Consider the following 20,687-nt stretch of genomic DNA (forward strand, 5'->3'; position numbering starts at 1 on the left):
TGCCATAATCACAAGTGACTCAAAGGTTTATTACCGACTCAGACCTTGGCAAAGTGAGGGAAATCCCAGGCGAGGGGCCCGCTGAAAAGAGGGCACCCCATCATCTTCAGAGAGAGAACGCATGGTCCTGGGGACACAGATACAGGACAGGAACCCACCTGTTGAAAAATGCCGGGAGATGGTAGAAGGGAGAGATTAATTATCTCTTATTAACATACTTGGCTGTGGGCTGTACTGGTTTTTCATGGCCAGTTCAGCACATAAAGTCCACTTTCCGGCAGAAGGGTCCCTGTAACAAGGTCACCCCAGGATGCAGGGGATATCCAGGAACTAGGGACTTCGGGGTGCTTTGTATAACATTTGGTTGTCGTTTGGTGGTGCATCTGCTGGGCTATTTAGATTGCTTTGCCTGCGTTGTTCATCCACACAAAACGGGAAATTCCCTGCAAGGCACATACTCCTCTTGAGCAGCCAGCACATCATCTGGAGCTAGTCTGTTACCTGCCACCCTGGCAGTTAGGATTTTTGCCCTTCAGTGAAAGCCTCAAGTGCTGCCACTGTTTACGTTACACTGTGAATGTCACAAGGTTCTGATAGAATCTTGGACATTTCCTCTGCTGCATCTGCTATTTTCCTTGTGTAATCGAGCCCTTAGTCCCACTCCTCCAGCCCAAATGTCACTCTTTTTTTTTTTTTTTTAAATAAATTTATTTATTTATTTATTTTTGGCTGTGTTGGGTCTTCGTTTCTGTGCGAGGGCTTTCTCTAGTTGCGGCAAGTGGGGGCCCCTCTTCATCGCGGTGCGTGGGCCTCTCACTATCGCGGCGTCTCTTGTTGTGGAGCACAGGCTCCAGACGCGCAGGCTCAGTAGTTGTGGCTCATGGGCCTAGTTGCTCCGCGGCATGTGGGATCTTCCCAGACCAGGGCTCGAACCCGTGTGCCCTGCATTGGCAGGCAGATTCTCAACCACTGGGCCACCAGGGAAGCCCCCAAATGTCACTCTTACACCTAGGGCAATGGGTAGGGAAATGCTCATCACCGTTGCCTGGGGGCTGTGAGCAGCTGCATCCCATCATGGGGTGGTTGGAAAATGTTACGAAGGTCAATGGAGTTAGCAGAGTGTGCGTGTGAGTTTAAGGAGTTGGGACATCTGGAGGGCGTCGTCTAGGGTAGGGCACCGGTGAACCAGGTTCCTTCTGGCTCTTCTAATCACTCATGTTCCTTTACTATCTGGGCCAGCGGAGGGTTATGCCTCCCGTCATGCTGTGAGGGCCTAGGAAGGTACCAACATAGGCATGTGGATTTGGATAGATGCATGATCTGGACTCATGGGCCAGGGACCAGACTCGACAACCTCAGTCAATGTCCTGTCCATCAGGTCCTGGATAAGACAGGGCAAGACCCAGGAGCCTAGACCAGTAGCATTAGTGTTGGTGGTTTTGTGGGCCTTTTTCATGAGCCTTGGGTCATCTGGGATGATGTGAATAAGGAAGTGGCTTGCTCGTGGGGGCAGAGTGCACCCAGTGGCTGGGCCTCTGGGATGCAGCCTTGACCATATGTACATACAGACTAGCCTGGGGATGGCCTTAAGCAGGACGTTTGCTTTAGGAAGTCCAGGAAGGGAAGTTTTAGTCACAGTGGTAACGGGGTTTATTGTGCGCAGGCGGGAAGATGGGGAGGAGAGAGTTGTAAGTCTGGAGGTCTGTCTAGTATTCACTCTTTTGGGTATGTGGTACATGCTGAGTGGGGGAATCCCCTGAGGGGAATATACCTGTGTTCTGGCAGGGGGAACCTTCGTAGATGATGTGGGTAGCTGGGTAGTCAACTTCTGAGATGGAGTGGTTGTCTGGGCTGCGGTCATCACCTGTAATGAGGTGGTAGGCTCCCTGAGCCAGAGCAACTCTTGAACCACGCCTCAGAGGCATAGATTGACATTGGCAAGGCTGTCACAAAGATGTACAAGGTAGGAGTGGTTGAAGTCACATGTAGCTATGTGCTGGGCAGACAATTGGGCATCATAACTATGGTGGAGGTAGCCTTTGGGGGGCACTAGAATGCAGGACCACATTCCTGTTTGTGTTTCCTGATGGCTGCTCAGGATGATGTAATATGTTTGGCCTATGGTATTGTGGAAGAAGAGTGGTACACTCCAAACAGATAGGGATGACAGTGTGGGTGCCATATTGCCCAGGTGTCCTGGCACTGAGTAGGAAAACTGTGTCCCAGACCATGGCTATATCAGCCATATCAGGCATAGCCAGCTAATGATAACCTAAAGGTTCAACAGTAACATTTTCAGGTTTTTAGTGGTATTTAAGATTGCCCATTTATAATGTTAGGGGGCATCTGTATCCCACAGCGATGAGTGCCTGTCCTTGCTTCAGCATCATGTGGTGGGGAACAGAAAGCCTCAGGAATACTATTTTAGAATATCGGTGTGGGGGACTAGGATCTCTTTTGCTTTTCTCCAAGATCCACATGGTGGTAGGTGTCAGTCCAAGGGCCTTCCCTGGGAGAAGGACCTGAAATTAGCCAGCGTATAAATTCATCATAAATTCCACCATGGGGGATGCTTTAGGGGATGGTGGTGCCTGTTCGCCAGGCTGGGAGAAACACAGTATGAGGGATTTTGCTGTTCCGTGTAGTGCCAGCGGGTCCCAGTTTATGATCTGCCCTCAGTCGAGGCACCAGTCTTTTGTGGACCGAGCGCAGATTGAAAAGGGATAGAAGAATGGGGGATGGAGGGATCTTGGGACAGAGAGTTGGATGTAGGAATTCATGACTTGAGCCTGGATCTCCCATTAGAACCAGCAAAGTCAAAATAAGGACATTTTTTTATGGGTGAGGGGTCCATAGGGGCAGGTATCAGGGGAGATAAGAGCAGTGAAAGAAAAGTGATTTGGGAAACCATCTGCCATTTTGTAGCTTTAAGAGAAGACCCATTATCACGGAGTCCATGATATTGTAGCATGGTGGGAGGGGTGAGCCAGTAATAGACAGGGGTCATGTCCACCATGACTGGAGCGTACAATGGCCCAGGGAATCTGGGGTAAGTGTCCACTGCAGTCAATTTGTCTTTGGGAGTGTGTTAGCCTCCTCAGTCATTCTGCTGGGAGTGACAGAGTGCACCTGACTCTCTCCCCTAGTATTTAATATTTCTGGGAGAGCAGTAGAATATGGGTGGGAAGGGTAAATGTAGCATCATATTGGAGATGGTCTTGAATGTCAGCGTCCAAGAATGTGAACTTAATGAGCCATTAGTCCTTTGCAGACTTTTGAGCAGGGAAGGGATGTGACTGGATTGTACTGGGGCTGGACTGGGGTGGGAGAGGCAGGAGGTGCCTTTGCTCTTTCCCTCTCCCTGGAATCTTATTCTCCAGATGCAGGTTCTCCTTATTAGAAAGGCCTTCCTTCATCCCCTGAATAAGACACTGATAACCCTGACTGCCCACTTCCTTCCGCACAGCTCATACACCATCCAACACCCTGTTTACTGGCTTATTTGTTTAGTGTCTATCTCTCCCTCTCTAGTTTGCAGGTACCATTCAGACAAAAGCAATGTTTGTTTTGTTCGCATCTACGTATCTCTAGGGCCTAGAACAGTTGCCACCATGTCTTAGGCGCCCAATAAACACTTACTGAAAGGATGAATAGAATGTACCGTCATCCTCCTTCGATGAAAGGGGAAACTAATGCTCAAGAGGGGTAAGCAACTCATCCAGACAGGACAGCCAGGGGTTGCCAAAGCCAGGATTCGAGCCCAGAAAAGCCTGACTACAATGACTGCTCTTTCCATTAGGGTACGGTACTCCCGAGGAGACTTAGACCTTTGTAACTGAGAAAAAGGGTCTTTAATAAACAGAAATGGGAACCTCTATGGAAGAAGAGGGTTAGGTGGTGATGGAGGAGAGATGACAAATCCATTTTGGACTCTGCGCTCCTTGGAGTCCAAGAGGACGTGAGAGTCCCCGTATAGCCATCTGAGCATGTCCTGTGTGCCAGGTGCGGTGCTGGACACCAAGGATTTAAAAGTAAACCAGGCATGGTCTCCACCTCGAGGACCTCACCCTGTAGAGGTGGTGTGTCAAGGGCCTTACTGAATTCAGGGAGCAGGAGGGGCCCCCGCCCCGCAGAGCATGAGACAAGCGTGCAGCCGCACTCCCTCGGCCGGGCACTGGCTGAGTAGCAGCAGCTCGTGGTCCTGTTCATCTGTTCAACAGAGTCACTGAACACGTGGGTTGTGCGAGATGAAGTGGTGACATTAGAAATACAGACGTGGGTCAGACAAGGGCCCATCCTCAGGGGCACACAGAAGTGAGAGCGCACAAATCCTTCACTGTTATTCATTCATTCACCAGCTAGAAAACGAGGGCTTCCCATGTGCCAAATACTCCTAGACTCTGGGTATAAAACAATGAACCGAGTAAGCATCATCTCTATATTCAAGGAACTTACATCAAGTGGTAAGTAATTATATGGGGTATCATTGTTACTGTTATTAATAACAACAACGATGGCTGACAAGGGCTAAGTGCCAGCCACTGTCAAAGCACTTACATGATTTATTTCATTTCTTCCTCACAGTGACCCTGTGGTCACCCCAATATGACAGATGAGGAAACTGAGGCTGCCATCTCCCTAAAGTCTATGATTTTCTGGGAGCACGAAGGAGAGTATAACTAATTTTACTGATAAAGTCAGAAAAGGCTTTACAGAATTTTTCAGAGGGCACCTAAGGAAGTATGGGTTTCCCCTAAGCAAAAACAGTGGGGCAAGAATCTGGAACAATTTAAGCATAATACCTGCTTCAAAGGGTAGTTGGGAGAAGCCAACAAGATACATAAAACCCTAGCCCAGTGCCTGGCAAGAAGTAGATACTCTCAAATGTTTGCTCCCTTTCCCCATCCCCTGTGGTGGTAGGAACAAGTGACAACTTTCTCCATGCACCTGGGTTTTTAGAAGAATACAAGTCATCATCCCCGTGGAGGCCACTCCGTGACGATCCCTGCTCTCAATTCAGAGTTGGAATGTGTTTGTAAATGCTGGACAGGGCAGTGGTCCCACGTCTTCATTGTGTAAGGTCGTTATGCAAATACACACATGTATGCGTGCGTGCGCGAGCGTGCACGCACACACACACACGCGCGCGCGCGCACACACACACACACACACACACACACACACACACACGGGGTTGCTGGGGAGTTCATGGTAAACACCAGCCTCTCTTTGGGATCAAAATAACTGAGCGGTCTTCTTTGTGGCTGGTCTAGAGGAACACATTACGTGAGTAAATTAGCAGCTCCTCACGACATTGTAACCACGGGGCACACACACGGAGCGCCTGACTCACCGTGGGACCCCTCCAAGTCACAGCCCATGAGCAGACGCTCTTCCTTCCTCGCAGAGAGAAGCCAGAGTGCCAAGTACGCCCGGGGAAGCTTGAGGGCTCGTCCCGCCTTCAGAATAGTTTTATTTTAAAAGCCAAATCTAATGGTCACCTCATCTGGCTCCTCGAAGAAAAGTTCCCTTGCAACACTCCATTCACTGGAGAGTTAATCAAGCCTGCTCACCCACAGAAGATGTGACCCGAGTGGCTCCCCCAGTCAGGTCTAGGCCGCCTGCCCCCCGGAGGCCTCCTCAGCCCATTGCCCTGCTTCGCACCTGTTCCTTCCTGGGAGGCCCTGGCACCCTAGTGCCTGGCGCCTGTGCCACCTCCTCTCTCTGCCAGGACACCGGCAGGCCCTGTGGACAGCCAGGACCCCTCCACGGCCTGGGGCTGAGGGGGCGTTTCCTTCGCCCTTCTGCTCCAGGCCAGTTGCTGTTCTTTGGGGGTGTTGCAAGCCCATGGCTCGGAGGCTGGGCCTGTGGGCCGCCTGGGTGTCTGTCTGACAGGGTGGAGTGTGGTTCCTGCAGCGAGCTCTCATGCCACATGTGCTCTGCGTGGCACCCCTGTGACTTCAGGGCAGGGCCACTACACTGCGCAGACAGCAACGGCTGGATGGCCCAAGTCCTAACTCAGACCCTCCTTCTCTGGCTCAGAAAGTGGAAAGACTTCTGATCTACAGCTTTGACCCGGCTCCAACAGACCCTCCGATTCCAAGAAGCCATCCTTGACCCTGTGCATGCATAGCGCCCTCTCCCCGACTAGGGCTCCTCCCTTTGAACTTCTCCCCTGCACTTTAGGCCCATAAGTATCTACTTTTCCCTCTTGCTCAATGCAGCACCGTATTATTCCAGTACAGGGATGCTGCAGGCTATACTAGAAAGTTCAGAGGCTCACACAGACTTGGATCTGAATCCTGGCTCAGCCACTTACTAGCTGGCTCAGAACCTCAGCAGCCTCGTTTCTAAAACAGGGACAAGGGTACCCACCTTGCAGGGTTGTTGGGTGGATTCAATGAGATAAGGCAAGGAAAGTGCTTGTGTCAACTGAGGCAAGTGCCGATATCGCATGACCCATTGCAGTATTGTCTTACCCAGCAGTAATTTCAGGGTATGGATCTGATCATCTCTTAATTGGATGTGTAATTCTAACTTGGCTCTTCCTTTGAACCCCTCAGGGCCTGGAACAGCTATAGGCATACAGAAGTCACTCATAAGTAGTTGTTTCTGTATTGGCTGAATAAAAGAGACTCCTGACTCCTGGCTCTCCTTCCTTTGTCTCCACCACAAGGCTGCTATCAGCAGCTCTCCTGGCCTGGCCTCTTTGATCCTGGGCTTTGGGGTCACACCAGGCTCTCCCTTCTTTGTGCTCCAACCCCTAGTGAGCTCACCGGCTCCTGAGGTCCTGGCTTCCATGCTATTATTGCTGTCCCCTGAAATGGCTGCTTCCCCACGAGGGCCTTGTCTGTCACCTGCTTCCCCCGCCTGCGTCGTCTGTCTGCTGGGTCAGGCCCTATACCCCAGGGTGACAGCTCACTAGGCCTCACCCCCAAATCTTTTCCAAGCATTAGCAGCCCACCCTGGTCCAAAGATATCTTTCCTAGCTGATCTCTCACGGTACCTCCTACCTTCCAATTAGGAGCTTGTCAACACCCCGGCCATCATTCTTCCTGCAGCAGCTGACAACACAGGTGCCTGCCGAGGCTGCTCTGGGAGAGGGAAGCAAAATTATTTCGGTGGTGCAGGTGATGCTGAGCACAGGAGTTGCAATCTAGGTGAATCTGAATCTAGTCCAGCCTCCTGGTTCCGTAAGCAGGTGCCTCATCCTCTTTGGATCTGCAGCAACAAGCACAGCGCTTGGCATACAGTAGGTACTCAATAAATGAACACACGTGAATTGAAAAGGCCAAGGACACATTTTTTTTAAGCTAGCGGATTCCCTTTCTCAATGCCTGTTGATGTCCAATTCATTTCTTTCTCTTGCAAATAAGAAATTTCTCTTGCAAACAAAGTTAGTTCATGACTAATCTCTCATAATATTTTCTTTCCTTTACTTCTGTGGTTGAAAATAAATTTATACCAGAAAAGAGAGAGATCTGATACCTTGTTCTTCCCTCTTCCATCTTCTCTAAATCTTAGGATCGTGACGAGGCTCTCTGAAATTCAGGGCTCTTTTCAGAAACTGGCGCTGATGAAGGAAATATGACACAATCGAACATTTTTCTTATCTGGCAGTGTGGTCTGGTGGTTTGCAGGGGGGCTCTGCAAGTCGGAAGTCTGGCTTTCTATTTCTGGGGCTTAAGGGAAGCCATGTAACAACAGTCATTGCAGCCCCACTCACTCTTGCTTTCTCTTTCTCTTGTTGCCTGTAATGAGCCCTAAAGGGAATGGCTTAACCACGGCAGTCAGTATTTCAACCAGGAAAGGAAGCGTACCACCCTTCTGGCCCCAGCTTCAGCCTTGGTTGAGGCTGTGAGGGTTAGTGGTAAACAGATGAAAGATAATCCAGAGAAATGGAAAGTGAGGGTGAGGTACCGGAGAGCGGTTTGGGGCTGAGAGTCTGAAGACGCCGTGATGACTGGTTTAACCACATCAGACTAAACCTTTTCTCCTACTACAACCTGAGAGCCTGAAATTGCCAGGGCTCTGGGCAGGGGTGTGTCGGGGGTGGGGGAGTGGGGGAAGAGGAGATTTTATTTGGCTAAGGAGTGCCCTGTGTGCCTGGAAAAGGAGATGGGAAATTAACTTGTTTTGCCTTCCAGGGAGCAAATTCAGAAGTGGGGAAATGGGGAACTCCTTTGATCTGAAGTAGAAAAGTGGGAAGAGAGAGGGAGAAAGAACCAAAGTGACAATGAATTTGATGAAACCAGCAAGGGACAAAAAGAAGAGGAGGGAATTAAGATGAGATCCTTGGAGGGCAGAGGACTACGAGAACACACTGTCTTTATTGCTGGCCTAGGAGAGTTTACGTAGAGGCTTGGGAAGGGCCTTCTAAGGGGGTATTTGTGTCAAACTAGCCTAACAGAGATAGAAGCATAAATCTCCTAGGAATTCTACTGTACTCCAGACTTCAAAGTACATCAAGATTTGAACAGCCTCGAATTTGGTAGAAAACTTTCAGCATTTGATTGATCAAATTCTCCCACTGTAACTATGCAAGTTCTGGGACTATATCTAGAAAGAACAGGGCCAGTTGGGGAAAAATAGTCATTTAACATGCCATTTCCTTCCTCATTTCTACCCCGCTGATCTTTAGGTCTCAATTCCTGCTACTGTAGTTGTTGTTTTAACAACCAGGAAGCTATGAGACCTTTTGGGTTATCTTTAGACTGACACCCTGCAGCAAGTTTTAGGCTGAGCCTTGGGCTGGGCGATCAGATGGCATTTGCCATGGGCTGACTATTGCTTTGAGGTTCTCTCTATAGGATGATTCAAACACTATATTTTCCCAGTTAGCTGTATGTGCATTTTGCAGAGTCTCAGATTTTGGTGGGAATATGGTGTTTTATGAGCTCCCAGTGGTAACACACAGAGAAGGAGGCTCTATTGTGTGATTTGGGGTGCTTTGAAGAAAAAAATGCCTCTGGAGGGCCAACACCCAGAAAGGGACACTAGCTTTGTAGTTAGAAAAACCTGAATTTGCATTCTGGCTCAGCCCTTTACATAGGCAAGCCACCTCCTCGCTCCACCTCCACTTCTCCTCTATCAGTGGAGATTACAAAGTCCTCTCCAGGCTGTTGTGAGGATTTAATAAGATATAGAATTGGTATGATTCCTGGCACATGGTAAGTTGTAATTTATTGCCCCTCTGTCCCAAAGTGCCACCTGAGACTTAAGTTTTAAAAATTAAAAAGAGGTTTTCACTGTGGAGATTTCTCTCCAGTCTATTGATGTTTACGGAGAAAAAAGCTTTCAGTTGCCAAAAGCTATGGAAGTGGTAGAACCTGTTTTCCGACAGTGATCAAGACCAGGGATATCCTCCTGTTAAGTGGAGCCCACCAAATGCTAAGCAAGGACCCCACGCTGCTCTACTAGACAGCCGCAAAGAAAGAGCAAAGCACTTGTGTCATTTTCTTTCCAATGTGTTACCATCTTTATGTAACAGACAAGGTAGCTTAAGCTGGGTCCAGACTTGTTGGAAGCAGTCTGGAGGACCAGTGGGGCACCCTCCCCGCCCCAGGATTTAATTACCTGCAGGACCAAACTACTTCTCAGAAGACGACTTATCCCAGGGAGAGGCGAAGTTGAGGGACATTTGTCTCATTCAAGGACAATGGCTAACAGTGGAGAGAGGGCAGAATTATTTCTGAGGACAACTATGACCCCCACAGTGGAGTCCTAGAACAAGAGAGCTATAATTAGAGAGCGAGTGAAAGTAGAATCAAGGGTTTTTCACTGAAATATCCAGGGGATAACAAGACACAAGACTTTGAGGTCAGCTCCTTGGCTGTGAGCAAAGATGGCACTGGTGGCTTCAAAACATGGTTGCCTTAGTTTGGGCAGCAACATGGTTTGGTTTGGTTTTGTTCGCTGGTTTCCTTCCTAGTGAAGTTAAGATTTGTTTAATTTTTATTTTGGGGCAATTAAAATATTAATATTTTATGAGACTGCAAAATACATCCTGAAAAATATAACACCAGTGCTCTGATTCGCTGCTTCTCCAAATCAGAGCAATGTTGCATCTATTTATAAAAAACAGATTATAATTGACATAGATACCAGTATTTTGCCAAGATTCATTACTATTAATCTGAAAAGATTATGTACTGAAAATGGCAACATGTATAAGGGAACTACACTCAATTTTGATGTCATTTGACACACATTTATTCACTTGTTCAACACATTTATTGAATGAATGCCTGTTATGTGCTGAATTGGACATCAGTGTGTTTGGTGCAGACATCAGTGCCATTAATACATGTGAGTCCGCAAGAAATATCCCTAGGAATCCCAAAACTATTTTAGGGGGAAATGTGATGGATCTGGAACCCCTACAGAGCTGGAGCCAAGGGAGCCAATCAAATCCTACCTGGTTACAACACCCTGTGACCCTGTTTTATCAGCAGGCTTAGACACATGATGGTTTAGATCCATGATACTCATCTGTAAAAAGAATTGGCTCAACCAGGTGATTTCTAAGATCTATAGTTTGTTTAAACTTCTACAAACTGAAACTCTAAGCCCTTAAAATGAGCAGTAACAAATTACTAACCAGGCATCTTAAAACCAGCTTATATTCCTTTGGGATCCAGTTTGACGTCTTTGGAGGATCAGTTTCTGAAATGGTCCACACGTCTCCTTTCTCCCGTTTACCTCTCTTTGTGGCAGGATCAGGCACTACTTCGCTACAGGCCTTTGTTGCCATGTGGAATTACAGGCCCAAAAATGATAGCTAATCTGGATTTCAAAGCGAATTCATCTGATTTTTAAGTATAGGCAAATGATTCAGACATATTTTTTAAACCCTGCATGGGCCAACACTGTGTACATTAAAACAACAAGAACAAAAACAGCAAGCTAACTTTAACCCTTGGCCACCAGTTTGCAATCTGATTTTTATAATTAGGACCTGTTTGAATCAGGAGAACTGGGATCCAGTCCTATCTGCCTCTGATCTCTGCATGGCCTTGAGCAGTTCATCAAACTTCTCTGGGACCAAATTTTCCTCATCATATGATGAGATTTTAGAATTCAATATTCCTTCCAACTCAGAAAGTCTGTGCCTATGTTCTAGAGCAGGACATCATGAATGGACATGTCAGCTCATGAATATGTTACTGTTTTGTATTCCAGACTAGAAAGCGTGTCCACGTCCTTTTGGTTGGGAGGCGAGGAGTTTCTGAAGGAACATAAAGGCTTACCTTTCCTCCTCCTCCCTTTTATATTAGAAACAACTGAGAACTAGACCAGGAAGCAAAGTGGGAATTAAACTATGATATATGCTTTATTGCTGGTAAAGCTGAATAATGACCTCCCTTTTAACCTTGACCAGAGTCGGAGCCTCCCATTACTTCTTCCCAAGTTCAGGCCGAGGAATCTGCTTGCAGACAGTTAGGGCTGCAGAACAGAACATGATACTGACAGCCTTCATGAGAATGCCTCATCACCTTGTGGGAGCATTGCTGTGCTCACCTGGCCCGGCAGCTCCAGGAAGTAGAAGCAGAGAGGAAACCTGAGTTTGCCTGCAGACAGGCCATTGCGGACAGAAAAAGGGCTGCTGCTAGCCCGCCTAACACCTTTGTAAGAAAGGTGCCCCTTCCTCCAAGCAGACACAGCCACATCGGGGGGCACAGCTTGGCAAGCAGGAAACAAGCTATGTTTCAGCCCATCTCATCCACTTGGCTGCACAATTGTAGCAACGGCTGGTGTGGGAGCTCCCGTTTTATGGGCTGAGGACAGGACTGCAAGGTGGGGACCTTGAGGGCTCCCTCTACACGCTTGAATTTATTGTCCTAAGTTTGATGGCTGCGCTGTCCAGTATGGTAGCCACCAGCCACATGTAGCTACTTAAATTTACACTGCAATTAAATAAAACAAAAATGTCATCTCTCATTCATGCTAGCTTCATGTTAGGTGCTCGATAGGTACACCTGGCCAAGCGGCTACCATATTGGACAGTGCTAATACAGAACATTTCCATCACAGAAGGTCCTCTGGGATAGCATTCATCGTTTTACGGGGTCACTTTCAGCTATATTAACCACTTCTAAATGTTGACCAGCTTGCCTTTCTCACCTCCCTCTTGCCACTGCCCATTATGGACCATGTTCTCCAGCCCTTTAGACCATTCAGTGTGTTCCCAATATTCTGGGTCATATTCAATCACTGTACTTTTCATTCATGTGGTTCCTTCTTCCTAAAATGTCCTCCCTCTACCAGTTATTACCTATCCCATAATATCCTGCTCACCCTTCAAGGCCCAGATCCTACACCGACTCCCTATATCCCCTAGGTGGGCACTGTTCACTCTTGAGAGCTCTCAGAACTGCTCATGCATCTCAGATCTTTTAGCGCTGATTCTAATCAGGTGTCTGCCTGTCTTGTCTCCCCGGCTCGCCGTGAGCCCTGGAGGGCAGGCCCCTGCCTTATTCATCTCTGTCTCCAGGGCCTGTGTGAGAAAGACCCTCAAAGCTGTATCTCTGGAAGGAAACGTACCATTAAGGCTCTGGATGGGACAATTGTGTAATTATATTTTTAGATACAATGCTTTGAGCTTCACCGGCGGTGCTTTGCACTTTGTGGCTCTGAGCCTCAGAGCACTGTGAGATGGGCACTGTTTTCCCCAACTCCCGGATGAGGGAACAGAGGCTCAGAGACGGACAGTCATCCAAGGTGACTCAGCTAGAAATGGCAGAGTGACATTTGGACAGAGGTCTTCCTGCCTCCAGAGCTCCGATGCTGCGATGCCTCTCGTTTGAGGGAGAGGTCTGTGGACACGGCCTGGCAGACCTACGTTTGCTTACCTTAGGCAGGAGCTAGGACGAGGCGCTCCCGTTAAGCAGAGAGTTCAGGGCAGCTGTACGCGGACACCTGCCCCCACCCAACCACACCTGCCCCCAGGGAGAAGACTGGTCCCTGAGAGGCTTTCACAGACTTCATTCCTCTGGACAGGGCTGGACCTAGGCCAGGGACCCCCATTTGTCCTTTCATTTCCCTCCCTGACTGCTGTGTGTTGCTTCCTGCTGACTCGGGCGCAGTAGAGAAGCCAGTTTGACTCTTGGCTGGGAGGGGACCTGTGTCCCCGACTTTCCCTTCTGCCTCAGCTTCAGGTCAGATGCTCTTATCTCCACTCTGTCCTCAGAGCCACCATTTCCACAGCAGGTTTAGGTGAGCTGGGCAGTTTTATGATGACATACAAAAATATTTCCTTCCTACAAGAGGCTTGAGTGTCATAACTACCTCTGGGCATCTTATTACTGGAGCTCTTCATACTTAGGGAGAGATATTTTGTACTCAAAACTCATTCAAAAGAGTGGACAAACTGGGGGAAGGAAGCCCAGGTTGTCCAGTACAGCCTACCCTCCCACCCCGACCCCTGCCCAAGTTTCTGGGGCAGCACTGTGGGGCAAGGCAGTAATTGTCAAAGTGCGAGTCTCTGGCCTCCCATCACAATCGCCTTGGTTTTCTCCCTTTTTGCCCTTCAAATTCTCACTTTCTTGTTTCCCATTTCTCTCTTCTGCACACACCTTAAATATCCCAGTGAGTTCCCCTGGCATTGTTTGGCCCCCTGGGGACACTCAGCCCAGAAAATACTTTGATGTGGTCTCTGAGCTCTGGCTGACCACTTCTGCCCCCTTCCAACCCACCGTGAACTATGCTTTGAGGTCCAGATTCAGTACAAAGGGGTTGAACTGTGAGCCAAGATACACACAGGAGGAAGGAAACACCCACATGTCTGGAGCCAGGTCAATTGGCTCCTGGCAGATCACCTTTCTCTCTGGCCCTGCCTGCCCAGCCTCGGGCCTCCCGCACTTGTTATTCAGACCTTGGCAACCTGATTCTGAGCACTGCTGTCTCTGGTCTGTCTTTCTCCCTGTATGTGACATTGGCTGAGCCTAGATTCTGGGTGAGGACCAGCCTGACAACCTGTTGTCTATTCCTGGTGATGTGTCTGCTTTGGTTTGGCATTTTCTACCTGGGACTGTCCCCGAGTTCATATAAGCCCTTTATATAGCCTGAGCCTTTTCTAAAACTAAGCACTTTGATGTAGCCCCTAGTGTCAGACTAGCTGTATTTGAACCCTAGTCCTTGTCACTTACTAGTTGTGTAACTGTGGATACATGATTTTGCCTTCCCATGCTTCCATCCTCTTACCTATAAAAGGTAGGGATTATAATACCATCTCATCGAAGTGTTGTAAGGATTCAGGGCAATGAGATATGTAAAGGGCTCCTAACAGGGCCTGGAACATGTTAGAAAAGGCCCAGTAAATACCATTATCATTACCTTTATAAGTGTCTCCACTAGGTTCCAAATAAAGAACATTTATTCCCTTTTTCCTGAAACCTGAAAGTTTCTTCAAGATGTTTTTCATGGAAAACCAACCCCTGAAATGTCCTGAATTCCCCCAAGATTGATGATGGAGGCCCTGCCCACGTGGGATGTCTCTTACCCTGCCTCTGGGGAATCCATAATACTTTTGTCATTCCAACAGCTCAGGACCAGGATGTTTTCTGTTCAGGAGCTGTCTCCAGGCCTGTACACTGACAAGCTATAGACACATCTGCATTAAAAGTGATTTTATTTTCAGATCTACAAACAGCACCAGTCTTCCCACTTTACAAGGCCAGAGAAGGGTCACAAGGTCAGAGCTCTAGCACAATTCTAGAGAATATCCCCCTGGCCCAAGGAGGTCCAGAGGACACTTGACTGTCCTTCTCAGGGCTGCTGAATGCCCAGGCCTCACATCCTATGAGCCTATAGGGCTGATGGGGTCTAGAGGTGGCTCGTGTGTAGAGCAGGGCTGGTTGTGGGAGCAGGTGGGACTGAGGTTGGGAGAAAGGGGAAGGCAGGAACCAGAAACACCACGAGACCAACCAGATGGAAGTTCATCTCTTGAGAACTTGCCAGTTAAGTCCAAAGGAGTGTGAGCAAAACCCAAGTGCAATTTAGGCAGATGATAATGACCAAGGAGCCCAACCTGATGGAGCGTGCAGAATGGTGTATGGGGACAGGACGGCGCCAGAGATCAGAAAGCAGAGCAGTGAGAGAAGCCAAAAACAAGATCCACAGGCAGGAATTCTACTGTAGAGCCCAAAGCTGCCCATCCCTGCCCCCGGTCTCCTGCAGGATTAGGGAAACCTAGAAACCAGACCTGGGTGAGGGTTCAGGCAAGTGGGACAGGATTTGTAGCCTGCTGCTGGGGTTCAGAACTAGGGCTCCAGTCTCTCTTCCTAGGTTCTAGAAGGGCCAGAGAGGTGGGTTAGCACCACAAAGAGCAAGGAGGCATAAAAGAACAGCACAAGGCTGTGACTTTAACCTCTCGGTAACCCAGTGTGGTTTGCCTCTTTGGCACCCATCCCCCCTTTCTTGGTAGTAGCCCTTGATATTCCCCTGGGAAGCCATCTCTTCCCTACTCTCAGTCCCTGCACTTTGTGTAGAGTTCCCACATCCAGCTGCCAGAGTAGACCATATGACCACACCTGGCCAATCAAAGCACTGTGCCTCCCTGGCCACTGGGATTGGTTCAGAGAAGAGCAGTCACCTTAGGTAGCGGATGTTGCTGCAGCCATTTGCGATCAGGCAAAGCCAAGACTGAAGGATGATAAAGAGCAGAGTAAAGAGGAGACAGTTTCTAAGGACGTTGTTGGAGCCCTTGAATCCAGCTATGCCTGGAGCTAGCCCCTGCCCCTGGGCTTTCAGTTGCATATATCAGTAAATTCCCTGTTAGGAGAAATCAGCTTGGTTTGAGTTTTCTATCACTTTCAACCAAAGCATCCTAACCTAAGGCTGAAGCAGCTGAAGAGAGCCTATTTCCAGACCCCATTTGCTCACTGATAGATAGCAGGTTCCTGGTACAGTATGAGGCCAGGCTCCCACTGGCCCAGGGCCTGGGTAAGGCTCAGGCTACAGATGCCTGACATTATTGTGGGTACCCTGGCAGGGTTGGGTTGGCAGAGCAATGATCAGAGATATAGAAAACCAGGTTCTTTCTGATGCCTTATATCCTGCTTTCATATTTCCATCCATCTGCTCTTGAAAGAGTTCAATAGATTGCTACCATGTTGGACATAATGTTTATACTTTACCTTCAAAAATATCTTTATATCTATATAACTATATCTATCTATGTATCTATGTGTCTATCTATACGCTCTCTTGCCATGGAAGTACCAAGGCAAAGAAAAATGTAGATGATTCTACTAGGAGGCAAGTCCCTGGGACAATCAGACTGAGAACCCCAAAGCCTTTGAACTTTTTAATGACAGTTAGCAAAAGCACCCATTGCTGATAAATCTCTGATACTGTTCCTGATTTCTTCCTTCTTACAGGCCCATAATGTGAAGACTCAGTTGCCATATGTATTAGTTAAATTAGGATAACTGTTGAACCAACAGACCCCAAATGCCTAATGACCCAAAATAATCGCGAGTGACTTCATGTTCTCGTGATGGCACTGGCTTGGTGAACAGCTCACAGGGCAGGCTTCTTCTGTGCAGTCGTTCAGGGATCCAGACTGATGGAGACTCTGCCATCTTCAACATGTGAGGTCCTCTGGGTTCCAGCCAGCTGGACAAGGAAAGAGCATTGTGTGGGAGGATTTTACGGGCCAGGCTTGAAAGTGATGCACAGCTTCTCATTCCACTGACTAGAATACAGTCCTGTGGCTGTAGCCAGCCATATGCAAGGGGGACTGGGAAATGTAGTCTATCTGTGTGCCCAGGAAGGAGAGGAAAACATGTAGTCATCAGTCCCTGCTATTACATTTGATGTTTCTTTTCTGAATTCTGAATGGTACTTTGATCTTGCAATTTCTTTTTTAGTTTCGTCTTGTGGATCTTTGCAATGCCCAGTAGATTTGGGGCTTTAAGACCTGCCCTAGAGAAGTTAATTATTTCCCCCGTGTACATTCAGCTGGATACTCAATACATAGTTGTTGAATGGATAAGTGAATTCAATAAGCCTGTTTGAAGGGAATATACTGTTTATCAGATCCAGCAGTTTCAGTTATTACAACTGGGGAAAATGAGACAAAACTTACTATTTAACCCTAGAAATCTAATTTTCTTAGAATTTTTGCATAAATGCTCATCTTCTCTTCCCATCTTTGTTTTACAAATACATCAGTGTCACAGAAAGGAAAAAATTAAAGAAGTAGAAACAGATACGGATGCTTTTTCCCATTTAACTCAACTGTTATCAAGTACTCGGGCAATCCTTTGACTGCTTGAGAAAACTACACTGTCTTCATCTCTCAATGCCTCCAGTGCACAAAAGTCCCAAGTTCTCAGCTTGTTCTCAGCTTGTCTTCTATACGGCTGCTGCAGCTCAGAGGTTGAAGTTCCTCACCCAGGCTTTTCAATAATATGGCTTCCTCCTCCAATGTTGAGCCCTACCGCTCATTTAAAAAACATTTGACTACATGTTTTCAAAGGGCTTCTACAGTCAGGGTTTTATTTGATCCTCCCAACACCTCTGTGAAGGTGGTATGAAGTCTTCGTCATCCCTAGCCCCCAGAAAGGTGACTGGGTTCACACACTACGGTGGCCACAGAGCTAGAACCAGCACCCGGTTCCTCTGCCTTTCCACTAAACCATCTCCTGAAGAAGTGCTGTTTTATTAATCTCAAATAAATCCCCTCTCTTCACCCTTTACTCCTGTTTTCTATTGCAAATAAGGAACAGGTAAAAAAGACAAAAGATCAAGATCAAGATCAACCTTTTTTCTCCCAGTCAAGACAGAGTCTGTATCCAAGACCAAAAGCGGCCCCCCAGAAAGAGATGAGTAATTTGTTCACTCAACTTCCTGCCTACCTTATTTATCAATAAGTAATTCGCATGAATTTTTCTCATTGTAAACTAACAGATTTTCTGCTATTACAGGCTTCCTCTTACAGGGAGTAGACCCTTTTCCCTCTAAAAGTTTAGAAAGGTATTTTGAATATAACGGAACAGGGTGTTGTTTTGTTTTGTTTTTTAAAGTATACAGTGGTTTCCTCACTTCTATAAATACAGTCAAAGTCACTTGTTAGCACTGTATCACTAGGGGCTTAAAGATAGAAACTGGGTTGATTTTCACATAATGATCCAAATAAAAAAGCCTGAGAAATGAGCCCTGAGCTGCTAAGCCCACTGCAGTGTATATAACCAGTTTATGTTTAGTAGCGGCTATGGCAAGTTTCCCTGATTTGTGAGCATAAAAATAAAGCATTTTCCTGTGGATTATTTCTAACCTGCAAATTTTTTCCATAGCCAGATTTGCCTTGACCTCAGGGGTAAATCTTTAGTGAGCAATGCTTCTCGCTAGCTGTTCCCGTGATGCTATCAATCCCATTGTAGGACCAACAATTAATTATAAAAATAAGAAAGACATTATTCATCCAGGCCTCCCTTCCTGCTCTTAAATTCATAAAAATCCCTGCCACCTGGACAGTTGTTAATGTGTGTGTGTGTGTGTGTGTGTGTGGGTGCACACATGTGCACTTAAAATTAACTGATTAAAATTATGTATAAAACACACAAGTGAAAAACTCTGAAAGGAAAAACATCAAAATAATTAAAGTAGCTGTTTAAGAGTGGTGGGAGATATGTCTTTTACTTTACTTTCTTTTTCTAAAATAGCTGTATTACCATTTTACTACATGAATAAAATTACTACCATTAATTCAATGTAAAAATTTTTAAGTGCTTTATTATTCCTTCAGTGTTTATTGAGCGCCTACTATGTGCCAGGTTCTGTTCTGGGTCCTCAGAATACAGGGTGAATGAGATAGACACAGTTCCTTCTTCCATGGGGGCTCTAATCATAAATAGAGGAGACAGGTCATAAACTAGTAATTATATAGATTTATTAATTAATGTATTTAACAAATATTTATTGAGTACCTACTGCCTGCCAAAAATGTTTCTAAGCACTGCGGTTCAGTAGTGAACAAAGCAGGCAGACATCTTTGCCTTCAGGAAGCTTACATTCTAATGGAAGTGAATATTGATTTATTTCTAGTTAGAATAATTATCATGAAGAAAAAGTACAGGGGACCTGCCTCATCGGAAAGGTCAGAGATGACATCCCTGAGGAAGTGACATCATTTTAAGTGCCTCAAATAAAATAGGGCTTTGTTTTGCCCTCCAGGACTGAGAGAGCTTCCCTGCACAGGGCAGGAGTTTCCCTGGGTGATTAAATTCTAGCGGAGGCTGCCTCAGTTCCATCTGCTGTAGAGGGTAGCCTGGTGTGAGAGATGTTCCTGGCCCTTGGCGGGCAGTGGGCAGGGATTTGGAACCAAGTCTCCATTAGCAGTCATCACCCATTTTTGCTCCGCTGCATTGTCTGGGAAGTCCTGGTACAGAAAAAAGCAAGGCCATCCTTCCCCTGTAACACAGACAGTAACTAACGGACCTTCCTTTCCCAGACGGGAAAGACAGAGCAGAAAAGACAAACCCAGCCTCAGCCAGAGGGGCCTCTGCTTCGCTGGTCAGGAGAAAGGCACTGTTCAATTTCTGGTCTGCCCCTCAGACTGCAGAGCCGCGGGTCATCCGCCTAAACTGCTTCAATGCACATCCCGCCTGGGTCTATGTGGAAATGGAGGAACGCACTTAAAGGGAACACCCAACCTTTGTCCTCAGCCCCGAAATCACAGGTAAGTATTTAGGTCTGTGTTGTATCGATCATGCATCCCACCGGCACCAGGAAAAACTGTGAAGCAAGTCAACTTTCCAGTGACAAGGAAGTCATTCTCTTAATCTGCTCTCACTGGACAATCAGGTTGACAAAAACCATTAAGTTTTCTAAGATTAGAAATTCACTGTCAGAGGGAGACATGTATAGAGTTTTCCACTCCATTACACCCAGGACAATAAGCAGAGGCCAAGTGACAGGAAAAGGCTGGGGCTTTTTAAACTTTCCTGTGTCCTTGGGCGGAGGGAAATAAATTAACAAGTGCCTCCCTTTTGGAGGACATGGGATATATATTATCTCATTAATCAATACAGCAACCTCTGAGGTGGGCTGTGTTTATTGCACTTGACAGAAGAATAAGCTGGGGCACAGCGGGATTGGGGCACCATCTAAGATCACCTGGCTTGTTCACGTGAGATGGGGTTGAGAATCAGAGGCCCTGGGCCCGAGGGGTCTAAAGGCTAACGACCTACTTTCTTCTGAGCAGAACTGCATTTTAACCATCTTTAAACCCGTTTCCCTCTGAAAGATGCCGTGGTTCTCTAGCAGGTGGAAGCAGGCTGGTGCAGTGGTGAGGACCACAGACTGTGGCAGATCTGCGTCCATGCATCAGCTCTGCCTCTCACTGTGTGACCTGGGGGAAGTTCCTCTACCTCTAAGCTTCCTTCTCCTCCTCTTATTCATGAGGAGACAGTAATCTAAAAACACTCATTCCACAAGCGCTCTGGGAATTAAATGAGATCACACATGTAAGGCATTTAGCATCTTGCTGGACACAGGCCAGACACATGGCAGGTACTGAAAACAGGAGTCAGTTGCTAATAGGAAGTGGCTCTTTAACTTATATTTTTACTATAAATTTATATGACCATATTACCAAAGGTTTAGAAAATAGAAAAAAGAAAAAACCACCCATATTCATAACTGCTATTATCGTTACTGTATATTCCTTCCAGGATTTTTCT

This window comes from Balaenoptera ricei, chromosome 8 (genome assembly GCF_028023285.1).
Source record: "Balaenoptera ricei isolate mBalRic1 chromosome 8, mBalRic1.hap2, whole genome shotgun sequence".
NCBI classification, from domain to species: Eukaryota; Metazoa; Chordata; class Mammalia; order Artiodactyla; family Balaenopteridae; genus Balaenoptera; species Balaenoptera ricei.